At 43.0% G+C, this 22,611-nt stretch overlaps 1 long non-coding RNA gene across 1 annotated transcript; it reads right to left on the bottom strand.

Moving 5' to 3' along the window:
• Positions 1 to 13,491: 13,491 nt before the first annotated feature.
• On the bottom strand, positions 13,492 to 22,406 carry LOC129857212 (uncharacterized). The gene is made up of 2 exons (XR_008759882.1): positions 21,862 to 22,406; positions 13,492 to 15,333 (listed from the first exon to the last, which is right to left on the bottom strand). It is a non-coding gene; the product is annotated as an uncharacterized LOC129857212 (long non-coding RNA).
• Between the last annotated feature and the right edge of the window lie 205 nt (positions 22,407 to 22,611).

Raw genomic sequence — 22,611 nt, 5'->3', positions numbered from 1 at the left:
ACAGTCCCCGCTGTTCCTTAAGGTGTATTTTTAAAATTTAATTTAATCAAAGTTTACTGCTCGCATGAGTTACTAGATGTGGAATAGAGTTCCATGTAGCCATGGCTCTATGTAGTACTGTGCGTCTCACATAGTCTGTTTTGGACTTAGGGACTGTGAAGAGACCTCTGGTGGCATGTCTTGTTGGGTATGCATGGGTGTCCAAGCTGTGTGCTAAAAGTGTAAACAACTTGGTGCATTCGACATGTCAATACCTCTCACAACTACAAGTAGTGATGAAGTCAATCTCTCCTCGACTTTGAGTCATGAGAGATTGACATGCATAAAAAATATGTATAAAAAACCTGCATAAAAAATAGCATTAATGTTTGCTCTCCATTACAGTACCAGTCAAAAGTATGGAGACACCTGCTCATTCAAGGGTTTTTCTTTATTTTTACTATGTTTTACATTGTAGAATGATAGTGAAGACATCAACACTATGAAATAACACATATGGAATAATGTAGTAACCAAAAAAGTGTTAAACAAATCAAAATATATTTTATATTTGAGATTCTTCAAAGTAGCCACCCTTTGCCTTGATGACAGCTTTGCACACTATTGGCATTCTCTCAACCAGCTTCATGAGGTAGTCACCTGGAATGCATTTCAATTAACAGGTATGCCTTGTTAAAAGTTAATTTGTGGAATTGCGCCCCTGTCGTCCACTATCATCCTCAGTAATTTTCCATCCAAGTTGTCAGACCCAGGTAGTTTGTCATTGTTGATAGACAACAGTAGTTTTTCCATCTCTTCCACACTCACTTTACAGAATTCAAAATTATAATAATTTGGTCAGTTATGCATGGATATGTAGGTTCAGAATTTGTTGTTGGCATGTCATGCCTAAGTTTGCTAACCTTGCTAATGAAAAAATCATGAAAGTAGTTTGCAAAATAAGTGGATTTTGTGATGAATGAGCCATCTGATTCAATGAATGATGGAGAGTTTGCCTTTTTGTCCAAAATGTCATTTAAGGTGCTCCAAAGTTTTTCAAAATTAAATATGTATTTGTCCCATGTGCCGAATACAACAACCTTATCCTGAATTTCTTACTTTACAAGCCCCTAACCAATAATGCAGAGTAATACAATATTTGGTAAACTAATTAAAGTTAAAAAAATAACACAATAAAATAACAATAACGAGGCTATATAATCAAATCTAATTTTATTAGTCACATGCGCTGAATACAACAGGTGTAGACCTTACAATGAAATGCTTACTTACAAAGTGACTATGCACAGATGACAACAGAGATTGGCAGTGGTGTGGAGATGGGAGGGGGAGGGGGGGGGGGGGGGTGGCAAGGCAAATCGTCTGGGTAGCCATTTGATGATGTTCATGAGTCTCTAGATGTTCATGAGTCTTATGGCTTGGGGGTAGAAGCTGTTCAGAAGCCTCTTGGACCCAGACTTGGAGCTCCGCTCCGCTCCGCTTGCAGTGCGGTAGCAGAGAGAAGAGTCTATGACTAGGGTGGCTGGAGTCTTTGACAATTTTTAGGGCCTTCCTCTGACGCCGCCTGGTATAGAGGTCCTGGATGGCAAGAAGCTTGACCCCAGTGATGTACTGGGCCTTTCGCACTACCCTCTGTAGCACCTTGCGGTCGGAGGCCGAGCAGTTGCCATACCAGGCAGTGATGCAACCAGTTAGGATGCTAACGACGGTGCAGATGTAGAACCTTTTGAGGATCTGAGGACCCATGCCAAATCTTTTCAGTCTCCTGAGGGAGAATAGGTTTTGTCGTGCCCGCTCCACGACTGTCTTGGTGTGTTTGGACCATGTTAGTTTGTTGGTGATGTAGACACCAAGGAACTTGAAGCTCTCAACCACCTCCACTGCAGCCCCGTCGATGAGAATGGGTGCATGCTCGGTCCTCTTTTTCCTGTAGTCCACAATCATCTCCTTTGTCTTGATCACGTTGAGGGAGAGGTTGTTGTCCTAGCACCACAAGGCCAGGTCTATGACCTCCACCCTATAGGCTGTCTCGTTGTTGTCGATGATCAGGCCTACCACTGTTGTGTCAATCGGCAAATTTAATGATGGTGTTGGATTCGTGCCTGGCCGTGCAGTCATGAGTGAATGGGGAGTACAGGATGGGACTGAGCACGCACCCCTGAGGGGCCCCTGTGTTGAGGATCAGCGTGGCGGATGTGTTGCTACCTACTTTACCACCTGGAGGCGACCCGTCAGGAAGTGCAGGATCCAGTTACAGAGGGAGGTGTTTAGTCCCAGGGTCCTTAGCTTCTTGATGAGCTTTGAGGGCACTATGGTGTTGAACGCTGAGCTGTAGTCAATGAATAGCATTCTCACATAAGTGTTCCTTTTGTCCATGTGGGAAAGGGCAGTATGGAGTGCAATAGAGATTGCATAATCTGTGGATCTGTTGGGGCAGTATGCAAATTGGAGTGGGTCTAGGGTTTCTAGGATGATGGTGTTGATGTGAGCCATGACCAGCCCTTCAAAGCACTCCATGGCTACCGACGTGAGTGCTACGGGTCGGTAGTCATTTAGGCAGGTTACCTTAGTGTTCTTGGGCACAGGCACTATGGTGGTCTGCTTAAAACATGTTGGTATTACAGACTCGGACAGAGAGAGGTTGAAAATGTTAGTGAAGACACTTGCTAGTTGGTCAGCGCATGCTCGCAGTACACGTCCTGGTAATCCATCTGGCCCCGTGGCCTTGTGAATGTTGACCTGTCTAAAGGTCTTATTCACATCGTCTGCGAAGAGCGTGATCCCACAGTCTTCCGGTACAGCTGGTCTTCTCATGCATATTTCAGTGTTATTTGCCTCTAAGCAAGCATAGAAGTAGTTTAGCTCGTCTGGTAGACTCGTGTCACTAGGCAGCTCTCGGCTGTGCTTCCCTTTGTAGTCTGTAATGATTTGCAAGCCTTGCCACATCCGACGAGCGTCAGAGCCGGTGTAGTACAACTTGATCTTAGTCCTGTATTGACGCTTTGCCTGTTTGATGGTTCGTCGGAGGGCATAGCGGGATTTCTTATGAGCTTACGGGTTAGAGTCTCGCTCCTTGAAAGCGGCGGCTCTACCTTTAGCTCAGTGCGGATGCTGCCTGTAATCCATGGCTTCTGGTTGGTTTGTGTACGTAAGGTCACTGTGGGGACGACGTCATCGATGCACTTATTGATGAAGCCAATGACAGATGTGGTGTACTCCTCAATGCCATTAGAGGAATCCTGGAACATATTCCAGTCTGTGCTAGCAAAACAGTCCTGTAGCCTAGCATCTGCTTCATCTGACCACTTTTTTATTGTTCTAGTCACTGGTGCTTCCTGCTTTATTTTGTACATGTAAGCTGGAATCAGGAGGATGGAATTATGGTCAGATTTGCCAAATGGAGGGCGAGGGAGAGCTTTGTATGCGTCTCTGTGTGTGGCGTAAAGGTGGTCCAGAGTTATTTTTCCTCTGGTTGCACATTAAACATGCTGACAGAAATTTGGTAAAATTATATACAGGGGGTACCGGTACCAAGTCAATGTGCGGGGGAACGGGTTAATTTAGGTAATAGAGGTCATATGTACATGTAGGTAAGGGTGAAGTGACTATGCATCGATAATAAACAGCGAGTTGCAGTAGCGTAAAAAATGGGGTAAATGTAAAATAGTCCGGGTAGCCATTTGATTAACTGTTCAGCAGTCTAATGGCTTGGGGAAAGCTGTGAAGAATCCTCTTGGACCTGGACTTGGTCCTCCAGTACCACTTGCCATGCGGTAGCAGAGAGAATAGTCTATGACTTGGGTGGCTGGAGTCTGACAATTTTTAGGGCCTTCCTCTGACATCGCCTGGTATAGAGGTCCTGGGTGCCAGGATGCTTGGTCCCAGTGATGTACTGAGCTGTATGCACTACCCTCTGTAGCACCTTGTGGTTGGAGGCCGAGCAGTTGCCATACCAAGCGGTGATGCCGCTTGAGAGTTTGTCTAGGGTTTCTGGGATGATGGTGTTGATGTGAGCCATGACCAGCCTTTCAAAGCTTGGCTACAGATGTGAGTGCTACGGGTTGGTAGTCATTTAGGTTACCTTGGTAACCTGATATCCCATACAGTTGAAGTCGGAAGTTTAGATACACTTAGGTTGGGGTCATTAAAACTTGTTTTTCAACCATTCCAAACATTTTGTTAACAAACTATAGTTTTGGCAAGTCGGTTAGGACTATATCACTTATAACTCACTGTATTATATTATTTCACTTATAACTCACTGTATCACAATTCCATTGGGTCAGAAGTTGACATACACTAAGTTGACTGTGCGTTTAAACAGCTTGGAAAATGGCTTTAGAAGCTTCTGATAGGCTAATTGACATCATTTGAGTCAATTGGAGGTGTACCTGTGGATGTATTTCAAGGCCTACCTTCAAACTCAGTGCCTCTTTGCTTGACATCATGGGGAAATCTAAAGAAATCAGCCAAGAACTCAGAAAAAAATGGTAGACCTCCACAAGTCTGGTTCATCCTTGTGAGCAATTTCCAAACGCCTGAAGGTACCATGTTCATCTGTACAAACAATAGTATGCAAGTATGACACCATGGGACCACGCAGTCGTCATACCGCTCAGGAAGGAGATGCATTCAGTCTCCTAGAGATGAACATACTTTGGTGCGAAAGGTGCAAATCAATCCCAGAACAACAGCAAAGGACCTTGTGAAGATGCTGGAGGAAACAGGTACAAAGTATCTATATCCACAGTAAAACCAGTCCTATATCAACATAACCTGAAAGGCCGCTCAGCAAGGAAGAAGCCACTGCTCCAAAACCGCCATAAATAAGCCAGACTACGGTTTGCAACTGCACATGGGGACAAAGATCGTACTATTTGGAGAAATCTCCTCTGGTCTGATGAAACAAAAATGGAACTGTTTGGCCATAATGACCATCGTTATGTTTGTAGGAAAAAGAGGGAGGCTTGCAAGCCGAAGAACACCATCCCAACCGTGAAGCACGGGGGTGGCAGCATCATGTTGTGGGGGTGCTATGCTGCAGGAGGGACTGGTGCACTTCACAAAATAGATGGCATCATGAGGATGGAAAATTATGTGGATATATTGAAGCAACATCTCAAGACATCAGTCAGGAAGGTAAAGCTTGGTTGCAAATGGGTCTTCCAAATGGACAATGACCCCAAGCATACTTCCAAAGTTGTGGCAAAATGACTTAAGGACAACAAAGTCAAGGTATTGGAGTGGCCATTCCAAAGCCATGATCTCAATCCTATAGAAAATGTGTGGGTAGAACTGAAAAAGCGTGTGCGAGCATGGAGGCCTACAAACCTGACTCAATTACACCAGCTCTGTCAGGAGGAATGGACCAAAATTCACCCAACTTATTGTGGGAAGCTTGTGGAAAGCTACCCGAAACGTTTGACCCAAGTTAAAGAATTTTAAAAGCAAAGCTACCAAATACTAATTGAGTGTATGTAAACTTCTGACGCACTGGGAATGTGCTGAAAGAAATATAAGATGAAATAAATTACTCTCTCTACCATTATTCTGACATTTCACATTCTTAAAATAAAGTGGTGATCCTTACTGACCTAAAACAGGGAATTTTTACTAGGATTACATTTCAGGAATTGTGAAAAACGAGTTTAAATGTATTTGGCTAAGGTGTATGTAAACGTCCAACTTCAACTGTACGTTATCAAGCATGTGCGGCTGCCTGTGTGTGAGACTGACATTCACTCTCCTTCCAGATTGGAACTTTTGCCTTGGCTTCTTGATGTTTTTATCCTTTTCTTGTTTCAGTTTACTCTCAAGTTTGGACTGGAAACTTCTGCAGGTGTTGTGTCTGCACCTGATAAGAAGTGTGCTACTTCCTGTCTGTACCACCAGTTGGCTCCAGGGATTTGTCTCTGTCAGAGTTGGTGTGATCATCATTGTTTTCTTACATTCACACCTTTTTAACAAGAAATCTTTCATTATGTTGGCCAATCAAAAGTTTCATATCTGACACATTGTTTTATGATATTAACACCTTTTATACAAGAAATCTTTCAATATGTTGGCCAATCAAAAGTTTCATATCTAACACATTGTTTTATGATATTAATAATATTGTAACGGCAGTCCTCCTCCTCTTCATCTTAAGAGGAGGAGTATTGAGGGAACCAAGGCGCAGCGTAGTGAAATGACATATTTTATTAACGAAAACACGAACTTGACTAAACTAACAAAACAACAAACGGTGTAGACAGACCTAGACGACGTACTTGCATAAAACAAGAAAAACGCACGAATAGGCAACATAGGCTACACAAACCGAACAAACCGTAAACAGTCCTGCAGACACAGACACGGAAGACAATCACCCACAACGAAGACTGTGACAACGCCTACCTAAATATGACTCTTAATTAGAGGAACGCCAAACACCTGCCTCTAATTAAGAGCCATACCAGGCAACCCAAAACCAACACAGAAACAGAAAACATAGAATGCCCACCCAAACTCACGTCCTGACCAACTAACACATATAACAAATTAACAGAAATAGGTCAGGAACGTGACAAATATTATTAATTTATTTGAAAGAGGTGCATATGATGCATTACATCAGATTTAGCATTCACTTGTTCTCATCTACAGCTACATGTATTAAATCAGAGACATTTAGAAAGTGTATACTGTATATAGGTAAACATTAAGACCTTGAAGATAAGATAACATGTGGCGAATAAGAAGGAAAATATAAATAAGAAAAACTTTATTGTTGGACATAGACAATAAACTCACCACTACTGTGTAAAATCGATTAAATATTATAGGCCCAATGTAGTCAAAAATATAACTACAATTAAATCGGCTTAAAAATCTACAGTACCTTGCAAAAGTATTCATCCCCCTTGGCGTTTTTCCTATTTTGTTGCATTACAACCTGTCATTTAAATTTGATTTTTATTGGGATTTCATTTAATGGACATACACAAAATAGTCCAAATTGGTGAAGTGAAATGAAAAAAATTACTTGTTTAAAAAAAGAAATTATACAAAAAACGGAAAAGTGGTGCGTGTGTATGTATTCATCCCCTTTGCTATGAAGACCCTAAATAAGACCCGGTGCAACCAATTACATTCAAAAGTCACATGATTTGTAAAATAAAGCCCACCTGTGTGCAATCTAACTGTCACATGATCTGTCACATGATCTCACCACCATCACCACCACCAAGCAAGCGGCACCATGAAGACCAAGGAGCTCTCCAAACACGTCAGGGACAAAGTTGTGGAGAAGTACAGATCAGGGTTAGGTTATAAAAAATATCCGAAACTTTGAACATCCCACGGAGCACCATTAAATCCATTATTAAAAAAGGAAAGAATTTGGCACCACAACAAACCTGCCAAGAAAGGGCCGCCCACCAAAACTCACGGACCAGGCACGGAGGGCATTAAACAGAGAGGCAACAAAGAGACCAAAGATAACCCTGAAGGAGCAGCAAAGCTCCACTGCAGAGTTTGGAGTATCTGTCCATAGGACCACTTCAAGCTGTACACTCCACAGAGCTAGCCTTACGGAAGAGTGGCCAGGAAAAAAAAGAGAAAAAAAGAAAACACATTTAGTGTTCGCCAAAAGACATGTGGGAGACTCCCCAAACATATGGAAGAAGGTACTTTGGTCAGATAAGACTAAATTTAGCTTTTTGGCCATCAAGGAAAACGCTATGTCTGCAGCATCATGCTGTGGGGATGTTTTTCATCGACAGGGACTGGGAAACTGGTCAGAATTTAAGGAATGATGGATGGCACTAAGTACAGGGAAATTCTTGAGGAAAACCTTTTTCAGTCTTCCAGAGAGGACAATGACCCTAAGCATACTGCTAAAGCAACACTCGAGTGGTTTAAGGGGAAACATTTAAATGTCTTGGAATGGCCTAGTCAAAGCCCAGACCTCAATCCAATTAAGAATCTGTGGTATTACTTAAAGATTGCTGTACACCAGTGGAACCCATCCAACTTGAAGTAGCTGGAGCAGTTTTGCCTTGAAGAATGGGCAAAAATCCCAGTGGCTTGCAGTTGTAATTGCTGCAAAAGGTGGATCTACAAAGTATTGACTTTGGGGGGGATGAATAGTTATGCACGCTGAAGTTTTCTGTTTTTAGTCTTATTTCTTGTTTGTTTCACAAGAAAAAATATTTTGCATCTTCAAAGTGGTAGGTATGTTGTGTAAATCAAGATACAAACTTGCAAAAAATCTATTTTAATTCCAGGTTGTAAGGCAACAAAATAGGAAAAATGCCAAGGGGGTGAATACTTTTGCAAGCCACTGTATGGAAAGACTTGAAAATGTATTTCTTGCAATTTTCAACAACCAACATGTAATATCTCAAGGGTGTAAATACATATGTAAATTATATTTTATTTTATTTTGAAATGATATTTTGAAATGATATTTCAGATATTTACGTATCTAACATTTCTAAAAACATGTTTTCACTTTGTCATTATGTGGGGCATTGTCTGTAGATGGGTAAGAGAAAAGAGAAAAAAATCTATTTAATCCATTTTAATTTCCAGCTGTAACACAACAAAATGTGGAATAAGTCAACGGGTATGAATACTTTCTGAAGGCACTGTACAGTTTACCGTATATGGCGCTAATAGTGGAATAATAGTGTTTCAAAGTACTACTTACCCGCCAGTGTTGTGATTCACTGTGATATTCCACTATTGATTTCTCCCGCCTGAGCGGCATTCTTTGTCAGAATGGGAAAGCTGTTCTGACTGTGGCAGTGTTATCTAGTGGAAATCGCTCTGTCATTTCCTGGTTGCTAAAATTCTATACTATTCGCTCAATTACAATTTATGTGAGAAAACAAGTACTGAATGGTGTAGGGAATCATTGTACCATTTATATCTCTGCGAAACAAAAAATATAGTTTTTACAGCTGTAACCTGGAATTGAGCGAACAGTGTAGAATTGAAGTAACCAGAAAATGAGTGTGATTTTAACTAGATAACACAGCCAGAAAGTCAAACAGCTTTCCTATTTTGACAACAGATGCTGCTCCGGCTTTTGAAATCAATTGGCGAATACCACAGTCAATCACAACACTGGCAGGCAAGTAATACTGTGAAACACTATCAATCCACTATTACTGCAGATATATTATATTATGGACATTTTCTGAAATTACAGTGCAAACATAAAATAAAAACATCCTATATGTAGAACCTTTAAAGTTAGGTTTAAAATCAGATTTTATGACTTTGCGGCTGTGCAGCAGAGCTGCCTCCAGAACAAGATTCACGACGAAAAACGCTAAACTGCGTTTCTCACCCGGAATTGGACTTGTTTAGGTTTCAGGGATTCAGTTTGGGGTCAAAACTAGCTGTTACTCTGAGAGAACCTCTGCTTTTTCTAAGGCACAAAAAGAGACGTGAAAAGAAAATAGGCCTACACCAGTAAGCACAAAGACAGTGCGTGTGTATGAAACATTTATTTGACCAAGGAGTTGACAATTAATTAAATAATAAATTATATATGGTTAAGGGGATTCACAGGTTTCATGAGATGGAATAACACGCACGCACACAAACCAAACACACGTGCTGTACTTGGTTGACCTTTGGCAACCCTTCTGGCCAGACTGTTGTTTTGATCCAAACACTTAGCACAACTCTCACATAATCCTGCCTCTCCAGCTGTCCAAATACATGTTTTTCTGTTTCTACTTGTGACTGATTTAATGAGTGTAACAGCACTATGTGTGTGTGTGTGTATGTGTGTGTGAGTGTACAGTGCCTTCAGAAAGTATTCATACCGCTTAACTAATTCCACATTTTGTACAGCCTGAATTAAAAATGGATCAAATCTATTTCTCTTCCATCGACATACAATACCCCATAATGACAAAGTGAAAACATGTTTTTTTGAAATGTTAGCAAATTGATTGAAAATGAAATACAGATATCTCATTTACAGTGCATTCGGAAAGTATTCAAATCCGGTGTTTCCTCCGACACGTTGGTGCTGCTGGCTTCCGGGTTAAGAAGGCAGGTGTTTAGAAGCGCGGTTTGGGGGGTCATGTTTCGGAGGACGCATGATATAACCTTCGCCTCTCCCAAGCCCTATGTGGAGTTGCAGTGATGAGACAAGATCGCAATTGGATATCACGAAATTGGGGAGAAAAGGGGGTAAAATAAAAAATAAAAAAAATAAAAAAATAAATGTACATAAGTATTCAGACCCTTTGCTATGAGACTCGAAATTAAGCTCAGGTGCATCCTGTTTCCATTGCTCATCTTTGAGATGCTTGATTGGAGTCCACCTGTGGTAAATTCTATTGATTGGACATGATTTGGAAAGGCTCACACCTGTCTATATAAGGTCCCACAATTGACAGCATGTCAGAGCAAAAACCAAGAACACAGGTCCCCAAGAATACAGTGGCCTCCATCATTCTTAAATGGAAGAAGTTTGGAACCACCAAGACTCTTCCTAGAGCTGGCCGGCTGGCCAAACTGAGCAATTGGGGGAGAAGGGCCTAGGTTAGGGAGGTGACCAAGAACCCGATGGTCACTGACAGAGCTCCAGAGTTCCTCTGTGGAGATGGGAGAACCTTCCTTCCTTCTCTGTAGCACTCCACCAATAAGAACTTTATGGTAGAGTGGCCAGACGGAAGCCACTCCGCAGTAAAAGGCACATGACAGCTTGCTTGGAGTTTGCCAAAAGTTACCTAAAGGACTCTCAGACCATGAGAAACAAGATTCTATGGTCTTATGGAACCAAGTTTGAACTCTTGGCCTGAATACCAAGCGTCACGTCTGGAGAAAACCTGGCACCATCCCTACGGTGAAGCATGGTGGTGGCAGCATCATGCTGTGTGGATGTTTTTCAGCGGCAGGGACTGGGAGATGAGTCAGGATCGAGGGAAAGATGAACGGAGCAAAGCAGAGAGATCCTTGATGACAACCTTCTCCAGAACGCTCAGGACCTCAAACTGGGGCGAAGGTTCACCTTCCAACAGGACAACAACCCTCAGCACACAGCCAAGACAACACAGGAGTGATTATGGGACAAGTCTCTGAATATCCTTGAGTGTCCCAGCCAGAGCCCGGACTTGAACCTGATTTAACTTCTCTGGCGAGACCTGAAAATAGCTGTGCAGCGACGCTACCCATCCAACCTGACAGAGCTTGGGAGGATCTGCAGAGAAGGGATGGGAGAAACTCCCCAAATACAGGTGTGCCAAGGTTGTAGTGTCGTGCCCAAGAAGGTGCTTCAACAAAGTACTGAGTACTTATAAATACTTAATACTTATGAAAACTTACGTAAATGTGATACAAAATGTTTATAAAAATTCTACAATCCCGTTTTTGCTTTGTCATTACGGGGTACAGTATTGTGTTTAGATTGATGAGGCAAAAAACGATTTAATACATTTTATAATAAGGCTGTAAAGTACCAAATTGTGGTAAAAAATCAAGGGGTTTGAATATTTTCAGAATGCACTGTACATAAATATTCACACCCCTAAGTCAATACTAGAAGCACCTTTGGCAGTGAATACAGCTGTGAGTCTTTCTGGGTAAATCTCTAAAAACCTCATAAGGATCCGCCTTTTTTTCCAATTCTCGCCTAAAATGACATACCCAAATCAGCAAGGATATGCACATTCTTGGTACCATTTGAAAGGAAGCACTTTGAAGTTTGCGGAAATTCTTTGTACCAGATTTTGGCCACTAGATGGTACCAGTGTGTGTGTGCAAAGTTTTAGACTGATCCAATGAACCATTGCATTTCTGTTCAAACTGTTGTATCAAGACTGTCCAAATGTGCCTAATTTGTTTTAGTAATAACTTTTCATGTTCAAAATTGTGCACTCTCCTCAAACAATAGCAAGGTATTATTTCACTGTAATAGCTACTATAAATTGGACAGTGCAGTTAGATTAACAAAAATGTAAGCTTTCTGTCAATATCATACATGTCTATGTCCTGGGAAATGTTATTGTTACTTACAACCTCATGCTAATCATATTAGCCTATGTAGCTCAGCCGTCCTGTGGACGGGACATCGATCCCAAAGAAGTTTAAGTGCTTTCCACACCTGGATTCTGCAACATTTGCCCGTTATTCTTTAAAAAATTCTCTAACATCTGTCAAATTGCTAGACTACCATTTTCAGGTCTTGACATAGATGTTCAAGTAACTAGACCGCCCCGGAACATTCACTGTCTTCTTGGTAAGCAACTCCAATGTAGATTTGGCCTTGTTTAGGTTATTGTCCTACTGAAAGGTGAATTCATCACCCAGTGTCTGGTGGAAAGCAGACTGAACCAGATTTTCCTCTTGGATTTGCCTGTGCCTCCATTCCATTTCTACTTTATTCTGAAAAACTCACAAGTCCTTAATGATTACAAGCATATCCATAACAGAATGCAGTCACCGCTATGCTTGAAAATATGGAGAATGGTATCCAATAATGTGTTTTATTGGATTTGCTCTAAACATAACACTTTATATTCGGAACAAAAAGTGAATTGCTTTGTCAAATGTTTTGCTGTGTTGTGAACAGGATGCATGTTTTGTAATATTTTTTATTCTGTATAGGCTTCCTTTTCACTAATTTAGGTTAGTATTTGGGAGTAACTACAATGTTGTTGATCCATCCTCAGTCTTCTCCTATCACAGCCATTAAACTGTAACAGTTTTAAATCACTATTGGCCTTATGGTAAATCCCTGAGCAGTTTCCTTCCTCTTCGGCAACTGAGTTGAAGGACGCCTGTATCTTTGTAGTGACTGGATGTATTGATAGACCATCCAAAGTGTAATGAATAATTTCACCATGCACAAAGCGATATTCAATGTCTGCTTTAAAAAAATGTTTTTACCCATCTACAAATAGGTGTCCTTCTTTGCGAGGCACTGGAAAACCTCCCTGGTCTTTGTGATTGAATCTCAGTTTGAAATTCACTGCTCAACTGATGGCCTTAGAAATAATTGTATGTGTGGGGTACAGAGATAAGGTAGTCATTAAAAAAAATCTAATACTTGACTCAAGACATTTCAGCTTAATTTTTACAAATTCATTAGTAAACATTTGAAAAAACATAATTCCACTTTGACATTATGGGCTATTGTCTGTAGGCCAGTGAAAACAAATCTAAATGTAATCCATTTTAATTCTGTCTGTAACACAACAAAATTTGCAATATGTCAAATGGTGTGAATAGTTTCTAAAGGCACTGAATGTGTGTGTGAGGCAGGTTGGTCAGCCAGCTCTTTCATTGACCACAGAAATACCCAGGTCAGCTCTACGTTACTCTACGTTTCAGTTCCTCGTGGCAGAGAGAGACAAGGAGTGATTTAAAGTTTGGAATAGAGAGAAAGCATGTGAATCCCCTAATCAGTTCAAGAGAGACCACAAAAGTTTCGAGGATGATAGCAAACCCATGAATGTTTTACTCTCATTGAGACAATCACACACATTATTCATTACACAACAGCCTTTATTAATGATATTCAATAATAGATGAAAAAACATATTTTGACTGTTATTATGTTTACTAAGCACACACACTAACACAGACACTTTCACCTGTACCCTATTTGAATAGCTGGAGCGCACCCTGCTTAAGTCTCTGCAGTCTTTTCAAACCTGCAATGGTGAGTCATAAAGGAAAGAGGGGAGAAAAGCAGTGTTCAATGTGGAATCAGGCCTATGGTATTCTGAATAATATCAGAGATGAGGCAAAGCGAGAGGATTTACTCTGCCCAAAATATGGTCGTGTGATAATTTTTTTGTATGGAGGTCTATGAGACAGATATGAATTACGTGAAGTTTATTTAGTCTGATACAAGTTTCGTAATGTTTAGGCTGTTACAAATGTACTGATATAAGTGGATTCACGTGGAAAACCTGCACGACTTAGTTCAGGTTGGAACGGTCCCACCTGATCTCGCCTCCAACTTGCATTCCATCTTTGAGGACATGTATTTCCATTGTCAGAGCAGTCACTTGACTATCTTGTCTATACAATAGATTGTTTTTGATAATACAGTATTTAATGCAGTAATTATACGGCACTTCCTAAGCGATGTGAGATCTGCAAGGCTAGCCTGCCCTCTTCTGGTGAATTGAAGGGAAAGACAATATATTCAACATTGCCTTTAACATTGTAAACCATGGAGACAGGACACCCTCTAACCTAAATAAAGTCAAAGCTTATACACTACAAAAGTATGTAGACACCCCTTGAAATTAGTGCAGTCAGCTATTTCAGCCACACCCGTTGCTGACAGGTGTTTAAAATTGACCACACAGCCATGCAATCTCAATAGGAAAACATTGACAGTAGAATGGCCTGTACTGAAGAGCTCAGTATCTTTCAAAGTGGTACCGTCATAGGATGCCACCTTTCCAACACGTCAGTTAGTCACATTTTTGCCCTAGTCAACTGTAAGTGCTGTTATTGTGAAGTAGAAACGTCTAGGAGCAACAATGGCTCAACTGCTAAGTGGTAGGCTACACAATCTCACTGAATGGGACCTCCGAGTGCTGAAGAGCGTAAAAATCATCTGTCTTCGGTTGCAACACTCACTACCGAGTTCGAAACTGCCTCTGGAGGCAACGTCAGCATAATAACTATTTGTCGGGAGCTTCATGAAATGGGTTTCCATGACCAAGCAGCTGCACACAAGCCTAAGCCTACCATGCGCAATGCCAAGCGTCGGGCTGGAGTGGTGTAAAACTCGCCGCCATTGGACTCTGGAGCAGTGGAAATGCGTTCTCTGGAGTGATGAATCACGCTACCTGCCAATGCATAGTGCCAACTGTAAAGTTTGGTGGAGGAGGAATAATGGTCTGGGGCTGTTTTTCATGGTTCGGGCTATTCCCCTTAGCTCCAGCTTAACGCTACAGCATACAATGACATTCTAGACGATTCTGTGCTTCTAACATTGTGGCAATAGTTTGGGGAAGGGCCTTCCCTGTTTTAGCATGACAATGCCCCCGTGTACAAAGCGAGGTCCATACAGAAATGGCTTGTCGAGATTGGTGTGGAAGAACTTGACTTGCCTGCACAGAGCCCTGACCTCAACCCCATGGGATCGCCCAACATCAGTGCCCGACCTTACTAATGCTTGTGGCTGAATGGAAGCAAGTCCTCGCAGCAATGTTCCAACATCTAGTGGAAAGCCTTCCCAGAAGAGTGGAAGTTGTTATAGCATCAAAGGGGGGGACCAACTCCATATTAATGCCCATGATTTTGGAATGAGATGTTCGACGAGCAGGTGTCCACATACTTTTAGTGTATTTCTTCCTCTGATGTCTGTATTGAAGAGAGAGAGAGAGAGGGTAAGATTAGGGAAAACAGAGAGTTAAACCCAAAAGAACATTGGGGTTAAGGAGTAATAACAGTAGAACAAGGGCACTAAAGCTAACCCATCCCATGGAGGAAGGGTGGGAGACATGGAGAGGGCTGTGTGTCTCTGTGGGGTCATATGAAGGTATTTATAGCTACATCCTCTTACGCTCCCTTTTGCCATGACGTCATTCCCGTAAGTCTGTGTGTGTGTGTGTTTCCTGTAGCGTGTCTGTTTAACATTTGAGTCATTGAGCACTCTCTTATCCAGAGGAACTTTCAGCAGCAATTCGAGTTAAGTGCCGTGCTCAAGGGCATATTTTCCGATTTTTCAGTCGGCTCAGGGAGTCAAACCAGCAATCTTTAGGTTACTGGTTCAATGCTCTGAACCACTAGGCTACCTGCCTAGACACATCTATTGTGAGATGGGTGGTACCGTCTCACCAGCGCCGACATCAGCCGGTCACAGCCAATCAGAGGGCGACCCTTACCCGTTTCATGCTTCGGCTCAGCCGGCATTCCGAAAGCAGGCCACTATATTCCGGGAGCGTTCCCGAGTCAGGCAGCGCAAACATCCCACTCCCGGCTGAAAGAGGGCACCGCTGAGAGTGTAGGATGTTTACACTGACTGAAGCCCGGAGAGGTCATAGGTCAGAAGTTAGAACTCACTCTTACACACAGATCAAGGGTAAGATTACCCTAATCATAAACTTTCCTTGTCCCCTTTCCTTCAAGAACACTGTTTGGTAAAAGGACTTGACAAGTTTCCACCGTGTTGCTTGCCAGTGGTCAGAAAGGGTAGTAGATAAAGGTAGTATCCTAGACAAGGAAAGGAATTTCGAACTATTGAGATGCAGCCCGTGATGAGGAAAACAAGATGGCAGACGACTCCCACGGAATAGCATTATCTGACATTTGAGATCCCTGGGCCCCTGGCCCGTGTTCAGCTTTCCCTCATCCCCCCGCCTCTTTTCTCTCCTGAGGATGTAACCCCTCCCTGCCACTGTTAATCAACTGGCCTGAACAGAGCCTTGCAGTCATTTCCTATCCTCCCTCTCCCTTTCTCCCACTCTCTTATTCTGAACTCCTTTGGGCACAGTCATCAGAGATGGTGCTAACAGACACACAGCATAAGGAAAAGTAGCAGTGTGTGTGTGTGTCCAGTGCGTTCACTTTTCAGTGGTCATGAGGGAAAGGAGACACAGTAAGAAAACCATCTAACTGAACTAAGAGAATTGAGACTCCTCCATATTTGTAATCACTGTGGGTTTGCTCCCCTGTGATGGCCTGTCAGAGCTGTCCAGAGTGCTGAAACAGGGTGTGAGTCCCTAAACATATTTGGATTTAATTGATCAATTCATGTTACAGAATGGCTAGAGTCCACGGCTCTATGTGCGCGCTAGAGTAAGCCTCTTCGTTTTAATGGCAGACACAGTTGACTCTGTAAGCCTAATAGTGATGGCTATAACAGTTGTCGCTATGTAAAAATATCTGTATAGTAGTTGCGATGATAATAGCAGTTGGCAGCTGCAAACATCCGACTGAAAGCCCTATATGAAACACCAGCTTTCAGTCAAGGATGTTTACAGTAGCCCATACTGCCAGTTGTCCTGGAGAGTGTATATGCACACTGCTAAAACCACACATCGGGCATTAGTTGAACTATGCTTTAGTAACATACAGCATAGCCATATATGTATAGCTCCAGTTCAGTTTGGCCAACTATCGCCATGTTAGCACCAAAGGTCCCACAACATGCTAACTACATTGTCATTGTATTGGAACAGTTGGCGCCTTTCAAAAATCCCAAATCTCCAACAAACTTGGCTCAGTAGCTACAGCTCTGGAGTCCAGTATAGGGTCACTGGTCTCCAGTATGTTTTCTCTGCCTTTCCTTTGTTGTCCTGTAAGCATGTGACATTCCACGACGGCAGCCCCCCCCACACAATGTACTGGCGTCATATTTCCCATGTAAACACCACACAGGGCTTCTGTTTAGCCATCACACACACTCCCACAGGCACACAAACACAGATACGTATAGGCTTAGACTAACACACACACACACACACGCACACGCACACGCACACGCACACGCACACGCACACGCACACACACACACAGTGAAATAAACTGATTGCCCCTTCGCACAAAAAGCAGTGTGTCTGCACTGTGGAACTCTCTCCCAGTGGCCTTTCCACCCCTGATCCCCCAACCAAAACTCTGACTTCCTGCCTCCCCCTGTTAACCCTCTCCTCCTCCCACCATGCAATCACAAAGTGTCCATTTCTGTGTTTACCATACACACTCCCCCACACCCGCCCTAACCCTACCCTCTGCTGTGTGACACCGGTGTGTCTCTAAATGTAGGGGATACATGTCTATGATGTGTGTAGTGTACTTCAAAAGTTTTCCACATGTGTGTGTGTGTGTGTGTGTGTGTGTGTGTCCCTACATGTGCTTGTGCATGTAATCACATGTGTATGCTGTGAAAAGATAAGGTGAGGAATGCATCACTATATTCTATAGCCCTCCCACCTTATTCCAAGTGCTCTACCACCTAATCCTGTTCCACCATATCAACCAACTCTACCTTTATTTCACATTGAGTGGACAGTTTAAGTGTGTTACTTTTGGGCTAACGTCCTTGGAATGTCTGTTTTCCTGTTCAGCTGTGATACCATCGCTAGCATGGTCGGGTGTGTGGTTGTCTGTATGATGTACACAGTACATGTACGCAAATGTATGCGTGGCTGTCTATGTGTATGTCATACTCGTATGTATGTGTGTCTGGAAACTATATACAGTACATGTGTATCTGTGAGTGTGTGTATCTGTGTGTGTGTGTGTGTGTATCTGTGTGTGTGTGTACCACTGTACTGCTCAGGCTGACACTCCCTGCCTCCCTCCCAGTGCTCAGGTCACTGAGGGAACAAAGCAAACTTTATCAGAATACTGCAATCCCACATTCCCCGGATTCTTAGCACTTGGCAACCGGCGAGCACACAGAGCGGAGGAGGGAGATGGGGGAGGGAGGGAGGGAGGGAGGGAGAGAGGGGGGGAAGGGTGGGAAGCACTGCCTTTCAGTTCTATTTCCATACAGTAGCATTCCTCACTCTTCAAAACGGACCATTCCCGCTGTACTCATAGGTCCAAAACCTCTCCTGCTAAAAGTATCACGTCTGTAATGTGTTATGCATGTGTTGTAATTCCATGTGTCCCTTATGAGGTGCCTTCTCGGTCCTAAATCAAATACAATGTGTAAATGTGTTGGTCACGAACTGAGGGCAGTGTGACCTGTAAATGTTAACATGGTATACCGTATCAAAGGTCCCGCCCTTTTATAGTGCATTCCCTGTCTCCGTGGAAGGTGTCAAAGTCACAGCAAGGTTATGACTCCACCCACAGAAGACTGTAAACAGAGTAGTGTGATATAGGAGGTCGTGGGATACAGTGAAGAAAGGGTTAACGCTAGCTTCTACAGTAGCAGACTGAGCGGCAGTGTGTGTCTGAGAACTTTACTGCAAACAAGCTGGTAAAGAGGGGTGCTGAGTTTACAGTGATCTCTATGTCTGGGCTTCTGTGAGCTCTTCGTCACTCTCAAAGTAGAACACAGACACACAAACACTGGACGGAGAACCCTGAATCTTGCTCGGATCAAGGGCCTCAATCATCAAAGCATTCCACCTAAAATCACGCCTGAGCCACATTTCTCTTGCCTGCCTGTTGGCAGACACACACACACACACACACACACACACACACACACACACACACACACACACACACACACACACACACACACACACACACACACACACACACACACACACTGCAGCGTAGCAGACCTCACAAGAGGAGAAAGGGGGCCAACAAACAGACTATCACTGCCTCCAGTTGACAGGCTTCCTACAACAGCACAGTCTACAGATCTCAGTGACTACAGTGAAACCCACTATGCAGAGTGGGTTTCTCTACTGTAGCCTCACATTTTTTTTATTTTACCTTTAACTAGGCAAGTCAGTTAAGAACAAATTCTTATTTACAATGACGGCCTACCCTAACCCAGACGACGCTGGGCCAATTGTGCACCGCGCTATGGGACTCCCAATCACGGCCGGTTGTGGTACAGCCTGGAATCGAACCAGGGTCTGTCTGTAGTGACACCTCTAGCACTGAGACGCAGTGCCTTAGACCGCTGTGCCATTCGGGATCATGAAGACCTAGACATAATAACCTCAACAGTCCCCAGCTGATTATAAACGCCTTGCTCTTCGCCTATGCAGACTTGTGACATCCATACTCCTTGGCTATGCAGGCTTATAACCTCCAAACCACCTAGCATTGCAGATTATTGTTCTGGCCAGCGGCCAGCATCTTTTGCTTTAACATAAACAACTCTCAACCATGCTCATAGCCACTCTACAGTAACCTCAACACTGCTCCTCTATGAGAACTGATGACCTCATTCACACCACTAGCTTATGAAGTCATATGACCGCCACACTCCTTGCCTACGTAGGTTTGTGACCTTCCCATTCCACAACTATGAATTCTTATGGAAGGCCCTAAATATTGTCAATGACTCCAGCCACCCAATTCATAAACTGTTCTCTCTGCTACCGACTATCTGAAAGACTCTTTTTGTTCTTTTGACTCCTCACATACACTGCTGCTACTGTCTAATTCATATCCTGTTGTCTAGTAACTTTATCCCTACCTATATGTACATCTCTACCTCAATTACCTCATACCCCTACACATTGACTCAGTTATTCACTGTGTTATTATTTTTTCTATAATTTCAAAAAAAAATCTCTGCCTTTTCGGGAAGTAAGCATTTCACTGTTACTCTAACCCTGCTGTTTACAAAGCATGTGACAAATAAACTGTGATTTGATTTATGACCTTCAATCTCCTAAATCCTTATGAAGGCTTGTGGTTGTCACACTGCCTGGGATGTGTGCGTTTAGCTCAGTCCTTCGGTTCGGACACGTGTTTCCATACCCTATCTGATAGCACAGACTCTGCCCCCTTAACCCCCCTCTCATCTTTTCCCGAGAATCTCTGAGACGCCCCAGGGTGGCAGTCAGATGACCTTGGGACAGGGCTCTGCCGGGACTTAATCGAAACGCTGGTATTCCGAGCACGATCGTGAACGCTATCAGGACAGGTGAGCCATGACACTGGAACACTGATTAACACTGCTAACTCTCAAAGGTCTGCCAGGGGTTAACGTCCTGACACCCGTGATCCCAATACAAGTGGAGCAGAACAATTTCCTGCATAATACTAAGCTTGAGAGAGAACAATTTACAAAGTCAGTCATGGTGGTGGGTCTAAACTTAATGGGTGAAAGAGTGTGTGTGCATGTGGATGTGTTTAACCATACTTGTGAGGTCCAGAAGACCCCAAAAGAATAGTAAACTAACAAAAATTTGACAATTTTGTTAGTCCCCACAAGGTCAAATGCTATTTCTAGGGGGTTTAGAGTTAAGGTTAGACATAGTGTTAGGGTTAGAATTATGTTTAGGGTTGGGAGCTAGGGTTAGTTTTAGGGTTAGGACGAAGGTTAGGTTTTGGAGTTAAAGTTAGGGTATGGGAAAATAGGATTGTTAATGGGACTATATTGTGTCCCCAAAAGGTTAGTTATTTAAGACTGTGTGTGTGTGTGTGAGAGAGAGCTGATGTGTATGTGCTTGTATGTGTTTGTGCTCTTGCATTCATGTTTGTGAGTGTGTGTGTCTCCACAGTGAAAGAAGAATGGCTAACTCCCACTCCCAGCCCAGTATAAACTCCATGCCCTGGCCTGTTCTGAGAGACAGGAAGTGCTCCTATCATCTCCATGGGAAAGAGTGGAGCCGGAGACCCCTCCTCAAACAGAAGGCGGGTTTAGATCAACACACAAAACAGGTTCTCACACACAAAGAGCTTCCCTTTACAATACCTTACCGAAACCCACTAACCCTTACAGTTTAACTATCACTATTTAGAGGTGAAAATCATGTCATGCCTTTTTCAGGAGGATGTTATATAGATACATTCGGAGGTAGAAGTAAAATAAAGAGTACCTGAGCCATATCTATAACTTGGGGGTATAATAAACAATATATAAAAAGTCAGCTATAATCCTAACTAGCACACTAGGCTACTTATCCCTGAATAAATGGTGCAATTTTTTGTTTTCAACAATCAATTCGTATTTATAAATGTTTCTAAGCATGATTTCCTTTGTTTCTAAAGATTCAATAATAGTCTTGTCTGGACCATGAAATAGAAGCGCTTTCTTCCCGCCATGAATGGCTGGCTATTCTCCCCGAGCCTTACAGCGCCATTGAACTGCTTGGGGATTCAATTGACACATCCCAGTGGAACTGCCGAGATGCGCCATGAATATTTTTTCTCCCTGAGGAAACAGAGTAGGTGGAATAGGTGAGGTTGAGGCTCTTCCAACAGCTATCATCGTTTTCTTTGGACATACTCTAGGCTACTTACCGCTTCACCTCATCAACGAAAATGTAAAAAGTTAACAGCGTTAGGCAAGTTATGCCGGTCCGGGACGAATAAACTCTCCGCTTTCGCGGTACAGGCAGCCCGATATGTCTTGGTAGTAGGTTGTACCGTAGTGTTTGCAAGAATGGACAACCGCCGGTATCATGCTGCGTTAAAATCAGTCTCCGTTGTGTCTCTGACAATGCCAACCTGGACACAACATTCCCAGTCGAGAGAGTTCAGTTGTCTTCAGATAAAGTTCACAATAACACCAGAGAATTATCCAGAAAAACACACTTATCTGGCTGTAAAGTGTGGATGTACAGAACTGCAAAATGTTAAAATCTTCCGAGGGGACAGTTGCCGGGTCAAAGCGTCCTTGTCCTCCGTCTTTTTCGAGCTGTCACCCTTTCTTCCGTCCTGTCAGTCTGGAGTTTTTCTATTAAGATTCTTGGACTCGAGTCCCTCCCCTTTCTGGCAGAGCTGACCAATGGCAGACCGGACTGTGCGCATCAAAGGGGAAATAATAGCCTGTTCACCAACGTAACCTTGCGGGCGTCCTTCCGTTGCCATCCATGACCTCCAACTGTCCGTCGGTGTTCCAAGGCTCCAGAATAGCACCTCCATCCGTTATCTTTTACGTAGGCAACATTGAATTAGTGGTGCGTTGACAATTTCCCTTAAACGCACACACATCCCTCTGCAATGTATTCCTCTATAGTTTTCACCTGGCCTATGGAATCTGTGAAATGA

Source organism: Salvelinus fontinalis, chromosome 1 (assembly GCF_029448725.1).
Source record: "Salvelinus fontinalis isolate EN_2023a chromosome 1, ASM2944872v1, whole genome shotgun sequence".
NCBI lineage: Eukaryota > Metazoa > Chordata > Actinopteri > Salmoniformes > Salmonidae > Salvelinus > Salvelinus fontinalis.
The sequence above is the reverse complement of the archived record's forward strand: the minus strand, read 5'-3'. Positions and strand labels throughout refer to the sequence as shown.